This window comes from Chionomys nivalis, chromosome 4, assembly GCF_950005125.1.
Source record: "Chionomys nivalis chromosome 4, mChiNiv1.1, whole genome shotgun sequence".
In the NCBI taxonomy this organism is placed as follows: domain Eukaryota; kingdom Metazoa; phylum Chordata; class Mammalia; order Rodentia; family Cricetidae; genus Chionomys; species Chionomys nivalis.
In genome coordinates, this window is record NC_080089.1 from 100,894,812 (window position 1) to 100,902,792 (window position 7,981).

Here is a 7,981-nt window from a genome sequence, read left to right on the forward strand (position 1 = left end):
AAAACTAGTCAGGGTTTGACAGAGGAAGAAGCTGGGCTGCAATGCAATGTTAAAGACAGTCAAGTTGCCCTGCTAGGTGTTTTGATGTCCTTTTGGAGCTGTCCTGAGTTGGGGTAAGAGAGCCAAGGTTGTTTTTACCTCTGAACTAGCCAGGTTTCCACTGGGTCCTGATAGGGAGGGTGGCCTAGGTAAGGTGAAGGCAGCTCCTCTGACAACTCTGTCCTTGGATAGGATGGGAGTTGAGTGAGATGAAAATTTCTTAAGATATAAAGAGGAGGGTGCTAGAGAGATAGCTCAGTGGTTAAGATCACTGGCTGCTCTTCCAGAGGTCGTGAGTTCAATTCCCAGCAACCACAATGTAGGTCCAAAAAAAAAAAATCTATAGTGGGATGTGATGCCCTCTTCTGGCATAAAGTCATACATGATGCACTTATATACATAAAATAAGTAAATAAATCTTTAAAAAAAATATGAAGAGGAGGGGCTGAGAAGATGACTCATTGAGTAAGAGCTCTTACTGCCAAGCCCGATGACTTTGAGTTCTATTCCCAGAGCCCACATGATGGAAGAAGAGAACCAACTTTTGCAAGCTGTCCTCTGACCTCCACATGTAAGCTGTGGCATCGGTGGGGGCACACACAAACATCAAATGAGTAAGTAAGTAAATAAATAAATATGTAAAAGATCTGGGAGAAAATGACTCAGTATTTGATATGCCTATCATATATGTGGGTGATACGACACAAATCTATGGCAATGAATAAAAATTCATAGGAAACACTTTGGTGCTCTTAGGTAGATCAAGGGCCATAACAGCTTTTAATGTGCTGCTGAAGAGGAGATGGATTGGGGTTGGAATTTATAGCTGTGCACCAGGTGGGAATGCTGCCTCACCTGGTCTGGATGCTGATCATCCCCACTATTACGTTATTGGACTCTTAGCACCTGATAGACTTCCAGCCAACTCTAGGATTGATTAGTCACCTGCACCTTGGTCTAAAATGAGCTACTCATAGCCAACATTTAATAGAAGGTGGGTTTAAAATAAGTGTTCTGCCTTTAATCTAGCTATGTGTATGAGTGCATGCAAATGTGTGTGAGAAGGTGTTTGTGTGTGTGTGTGAATGTGAGTGTGTGTGAGTGACAGTATATATGTCTTTTCTCTTGTCCATAACATAGCATACGTTTTTATTGTTTAATGTTCTCAAGTGTCCTCACGTATGGCATCATTAAAGTAAGGTGCAAATACCTCAGGGAGTTCATTACATAGGCAAGCTCTTTCAAAGAAAAGAAACTAGTAAAACTTTTATGATGTATATTTTTAAGTTTAAAGATGGGGGTGGCCAGCGGAAATTTCTTTTATGGCAGATTGTTTTTAAATTGATATTTTTTGGCCCTAAGAGGAAGCAATACATGTTCCAACCTGAATGAACCTAGGAACATCTAAGAGAGCAGCCGCAAAGCCACATATCACACCGTTCTACTTACATAGGATGTGTTAAGTAGGAAAATCTTAGGAGACAGCAGGTAGATTAGGTTTTGCCTGGGGAAGGGAGGGAAGTGTCGGATCCTAGGGTGATAGTCAAAGGGCGTATGATCTCGTGGGCCTTGAGACAATTCTCTGATGCTTGCCATACTCTCAAGAAACTAAAACCACTGAACTGTTCATTTTAAGTGGATAGATTGTATAGTACATGTGATATACAACAATAGAGTGGCTTTGAAAATAATTCAGTGCACAACCAATGAGGAAGTACTTATAAAATAATTTTATGTACAGCCAATATTCTATTTACTATAAAGATGCTAATAGGAGCATCAATAAGTAAACATATTTTGTAGAGATTTAACACGGATGGAAATCATGATTGAGTAAGTTGGAAAAACAGTGATCCATGTAGGTACATGAAAGCCTAGGATGTTAAAGTTTCTACTGCTTTGAAGCAAATAAACACAAAGTTAGTGACTTAAAATGAACTGTAATTATCATTTGACCTTGTGTCTGGGTCAAGAGTCCAGGGATGACTAAAAGGGCTTAAAAGGCCTCTCACAAGGCTGCAATTCAGTGCAGCCAGGCCTGGGGTCATCTCCCAGTTCATGTAGTTGGAGGTGAGATTCTGTTCCTTCCTTGCTCTCTGGGTCCCTCCAGTATGGTAGTGTGGTTCTCTGGGTGCACCAGCCCGGGAAGGCAGGAGAGAAACATCAGTGATTATCTTTTTAGTAATTCTTAAACTTGATCATATGCAAAGATCACCTAGAAGCCTTACTAAAACAGGCTCATGGTTGTCCCAGGAAATCTGAAGCAGCGAACTCAGATGACTAGCTGGCTGCCAGGACCAGGTGGTGCCTGAGACAAAATGAGAAATGTCGGCACTATCTATTCTGTCTTCACTTAAGATGGAGGCCTGCTCATCGTAGCTTGTTTAAAACTAACTTTAAAAAGTTCAGTCAGAGGACAACTTGCAGGAGCAGGTGCCCTTCTTCCACCAGGGGGTACCAGGGACTGAACTCAGGTTTTCAGGCTTGGTGGCAGGAGCCTTTGCCCACTGAGCCATCTCGCCTACTGTAAACTTCCCGTTCCCATTAATTAAGGTTTTTAGATTTAAGGGCAGAACATTTGTTTGTTCTTCTTAAAGACTTAGTTTCGTCTGGACTCAGAAGCAGAAGCTCTCAGTGAAGATGGCCTATGTCTCTTGGCAGTCTGTTCTGGGTGTTTTCCCTTTGGCTTCCTTCATTCTTTAGGCCCAAAGTTTAGCATATTCTGCAACCTCCTTGTTTTTCTTAGCGCATTGTTTCTTCAGAGCAAAATGTAGGCGTTTGTGTTGTAGGACACGCAGAATAACAAGACGCTGACTCATGGGTGCTCTGGTCCTGGGCTTCTTGCCTTCTTGGTTTCAGGGCTTTCTGACAGCATACTGGTGGACATCATATCCTTTAGAGAGACTGAAAGGCTTTCAGATTCTGCTAGCTCTTTTGGGCCCCCCAACTGCTGAGGCACAGTGGCATCTGTTAGTCTGGGAATATCCCCTGTTTTTACAATAACCAGGTTGAGAACACGCAGATTGGCATCCACAGTGCACTCACAAACAGACTTGCAATTCTTCCCATTCCCTTGGTCTATAACAGTGGTTCTCAACCTGTGGGTCGTGACCCCTTTGGGTTGCATATCAGATGCTTGAGATACAATTCATAACAGTAGCAAAATTACAGTTAGAGTAGTAATGTAAATAATTTTATGGTTGGGGGTCCACAATATGAGGAACTGTATTAAACGGTCGCAGCCTTAGGAAGGTAGAGAACCACTGGTCTAGAACGAGAATGCTTGTACTCTGTAGCAGGTGCACTCTGCCGTGTGTCAAGACGCCTGCTTCATGGGGAAACCTTGTTTGCTATCCCCACCACTGATTCTGACCACGGGAACCTTCCACTCTTCACCAAGAGCATCCACAGCAGCTACTTTCATGGCCTTGTGCTTCTCATAGAAAGAGCGACCTTTGCGTTCATCATCCACTTCAATGAGCTGCTCATAGCCTGTGGCTGGGGCGGAGATATTCAGCTTCACCTTGACGTGGCCGAACGCCACAAGAAAGAGGACCCATTAAGTTTTTATTTAATGTTTTGTTAAAACAATCATGTTGATATTAGAGGTTTTCGACAGCCCCTGAATTTGGTGTACAAAGTGAATGTCTCATTTACGTCTCTCTGATTTCCAGCCGTGACTCTATTTGGGAGACAGGCCATAACTGCTTCTGTTTCCTCCTGAGATGAAATGTTCTAACCTTTTCTGATTTCAATCAAGAAGAAAATGCGGGCTTGGATGAGATGAAGCAGACACTGGCTAATTGTTCTGAGGCTTCTGGAAGGAAAGGAACCGTCTGCTTTGATCTCTGAGGCTGAACCAAGCGGTCTACAAGCCACCCGCTTGACTTGGCCTACAGACAGGTGTCCTCAAAATTTTCCTGCTTGTAACAAAAGGGTCCAAGTGCATTCTGAACCTCACCCTTATACCCATGGAGAAACGTAGCTACCACCCCTCATCACAAAAGCCTTTCTTTTTTTTTTCTTTTTTTTTTTTTTTCTGTTTTTTCAAGACAGGGTTTCTCTGTGGCTTTGGAGCCTGTCCTGGAACTAGCTCTGTAGACCAGGCTGGTCTCGAACTCACAGAGATCCGCTTGCCTCTGTCTCCCGAGTGCTGGGATTAAAGGCGTGCACCACCATCGCCCGGCACAGAAGCCTTTCTTTACAGGAAATTGAGACCATCATAGAAAACCTCAATGGAATACAATGCAGAGATCAATGGACCATGGGAAGTCCAGACCTAATGGAACTTGAACATCAAAGCTCCTGCATTTATAGACACTGGCAAAGTGTAGAGAAAGAACCAGAATACTGGGATCTTATGGGAAAGGTCTATCTTAGAAATGGCTGTATAAACTAGACTGGTGCAATGACAATATCAATAGATAAGCTAACAGAGAAGGAAAAAAATTCTCATTAGGTTCCACCCCTAGACAAAGAACTACAGGTCACTGACCACTGCCGAGAGAATAAGCCTCTTCCAGGGAAGAGGCCCCAGTTGGCCATCTAATACAAAGTAGTCAACCCTGAAACCACAAACACACAAACAACAAACATCGACTCAGCAGGTTGTAGTTATAATTTGTGACTATTTATATGTATATAAAAATAATAAAAGAAAAAATAGTCATTAATTTGAGAGTAGGGGCCATAAAAGGAGTTGGAAGGAAGACATGGGAGGAGGTGAAGGGAGGAGAGGGGACAGTGATGTAATTACATTTTAATTAAAAGTGTGTTAAAAAGGGTCTAAATACCCTGAGGGAACAGAGCTCATGGTGACATCATCTAGAAGTTCTGGAGACACAGATAGGATTCTGCAGCTCTGAAATTACCATGCAGAGCAAAGCAACCATTTATTACTGGGAGGAAAAAGAAAGTCCTCACATTTTGCGGCCTCCATCTGGAGTGTCATGCAAGGATCTGATGCTTGGAACCACATGGGAAATATCCTATCTTACTCCACCTATAATACAGTCTTAAAAAGTCAACAAAATCCAAAACCTTAAAATGTCTAGCAATTTTTAAATTTGTGGCAGAGTCTCATGTAGCCCAGGCTGGCTTTGAACTCACTCTGTAGCCATGAACGCCTCTGAACTTCTGGTTCTCCTGCCGCCAACCTTCCAAACGTCGGGATTATAGGACTCAGCCCCACACCCAGGTTACACAGGGCTGAGGGTTGAGCTCAGGGCTTCATACATGCTGGGCAAGCATCCTACCCATTAAGCTATATCCCTACCCCGGTAGCCCCAGTGTCTACTACATGCTAATTCTCAGTTGGTTACTGGATGCCCATGGATGTCAGAATGTAGATAGACTTCCCAGAACACTCTTGTTAAGTCGGAAGTCGTCTTTGTTATACAGCCTGTTTGTTGTTGCTGTTGTTTGTTTGTTTGTTTCCCCCATACACTTGGTTGGTGTAGATGAGAGAACAGCAGGGACCCAGCACAGGTAACTAGCATCACTCCAGAGCCTCCCTTCCGAAAGAGCAACGATAGACTGAGATGGCATGAAAAAGATGAAAAATAACTCTAATTTGATAATCTTAAATAAATGTTGTGGTTTGAACAAAATGTCTCCGATAGGCTCACATTTGAATAGTTGGTTCTCAGCTACTGGTGCTTGTGTGGAAGGTTGTGAAAGCTTTTGGGCAGTAGAGTTGTTTGGGAAGTAAGTTAGGAAGTGGGTCACTGGAAGCCGGCCATAGGCCATAATGGTGTTATAGCCTGCTCCCTACCTCCTGTGTTCTGTTTTGTGAATGAGGAGGCTTTGGGGCCAGCTGCTGCTTGTGCCTACAGTCCTGCCTTCCCTGTTGTGATGACTGTCCCCTAGATGTGTGGGTAGCCATGCCTTCCCTGTCATAATGGTTGTACTCTAAAAGAGAGAGCCAAAATAAAACTGGCCTTAAGTTGCTTCTGGTCAGGTACTTGGTCAAAGCAATGAGCAAATCAACTGGTGGGCTGTTTGGAAAGACAGGATGAAGTAGAGAGGAGGGCATGGGTAATACAGAAGGAGTCGGAGAAAGAAAGTGGGAATGGGAATAATCAAAACCCATTGTGGATGTGTATAAAACTCGCAACGAATAAAAAGTTAAAAAGAAAGAAAAGCAGGGCTGGGAGATGTTTCAGCCATTGAGAGCACTTGCTGCTCTTTCAGAGGAGCTGGGTTCAGTTCCCAGCACCCACGTGGTGAGTGACACTATCCATAACTCTAGTTCCAGGGACTCCAATGCCCTCTTCTGGCCTTGACAGACACTAAGTGTGAATATGGTACACACACATATATATAGGTAAGAAAAATGCTCATACACATGAAATAAAACGAGTTTTTAAAAATTAGGGGGAAAAAAGGCAACTTAATACAGTAAGTAAGACAATTCTTGACTTTGTGTAACTGCACAAAGGGAAGGAAAAGGTCACTGAAGACCCGGAAGAAACTTCACCGGAGTCCACGCCATCCATCTTTCATTCATCCGCAGACTCACTTCTCCAGCTCAACCTGCTTCCAAGGCAAATAACTAGGACTTGTCCGATCGTGACGGAAGAAGAAAGGGCTCTTCTTCAACTGCAGTTAAAATCCCCAGGGAAGAGTCTTCGCTCCTCTCCCTCCGCTCCCTGCTCCTACCACGTGTTTCTGCGTTCATTCTCACTCATCCAAGTGTTCACTGAGGCTTATACGGGTCAGGACTCATCTAGGTGTTTGGAATGCTGAAGCAAACAAAACAGTCCCTTCCACGAAGCTCGCATCTTAGTAGGGAGAGGCAGAGAATACCTGTGTCAGAACTATGGTGAGAACAATGACACAGGGCGACATGACAAGTCACAAGGTGAGTGATGTCATGAAGTTGGACCGCTTTAGCTGAGAGGGTTTCTCTGAGGTCTGAGCACATAAAGATCACGCACCATCTGGAACAGAGCACGCCAGGGAGAGGAGACAAGTGTGAAAACTGAGTGAAGTTGTGGCGTCTGAGAGAGGAAAACCCAGTGTGACTGGAACTTGTGACCTTGGGGAAGAGTAGGAGGTATTGAGACTCAAAACAGAAGGTGTCAAACAACAGAAGAGTTTGCTTGCCATAGTGAGAAGTTTGTACTTAACTCTGGACGCAGTGGGAAGCCAAGTGGGGAATTTTAATCAAGGCAGTGACATGTGTTAAAAAGTCATGGCTGCTATTTACAGGGAAAAGATCAGAAAGGAGCAAAAAAGAGAAATGGCCGGGAGGTGCTCACAGTGGCCCGAGAGGCAGACAGTAGTAACTGGAACTGAAGTGGACCTAAAGGAGATAAAAAGAAATAGAAAGAATTGAAAAAATGCTTGGAAGGAGGAGCTGACTGGTATTGAGTGTGAGATTTAAGAGAGAGGGTGAGACTCAAGGACTACTCCAAGGCCTTGGGCTTGAGGAACTTAATAACTATACTATCACATATTTGTACCATGAATTTTGAAGAACCCTCTCCATTTTCACACAGCAAGGAGTCCAGGACTAGAATATTCTAGGGTTAATTGAGAGATTCTAGCATGTCATAAAAAAAACCCCTAAGCTTTTTTTTTTCATCTTTGGAACAGTTCTGTCCATCATCTCAAGATGTCCACCACCATTCTTGATTCAGCTCCACCCTCAGGACACAGAAGCATCACCATAACACCCCAGCATGCAGGAACAAAAGCATCTGCAGAAAAAAAAAATTTCTTTCTATGTGGCTGACAAACCAAGGAGAAAAATGTTGCTACTTTAAGAGTGGTGTCTGAGTTACCATTCTCTTTCTGTGAAGAAACAACATGACCAAGGCCATTCCTATAAAAGAAAGCATTTAATTGGGGGCTCACTTACAGTTCCAGAGAGTGGGTCAATGGTTATCATTTTGGGGAGCATGGTGGCAGACATTTGAAGTGAGAAGAAGTCTTGGAG

The 7,981-nt window shown here is 43.5% G+C and overlaps 1 pseudogene; it reads right to left on the minus strand.

The window, feature by feature from the left end:
* Positions 1-2,738: 2,738 nt before the first annotated feature.
* LOC130873574 (40S ribosomal protein S6-like) lies at positions 2,739-6,888 on the minus strand (annotated as a pseudogene).
* Positions 6,889-7,981: the final 1,093 nt, after the last annotated feature.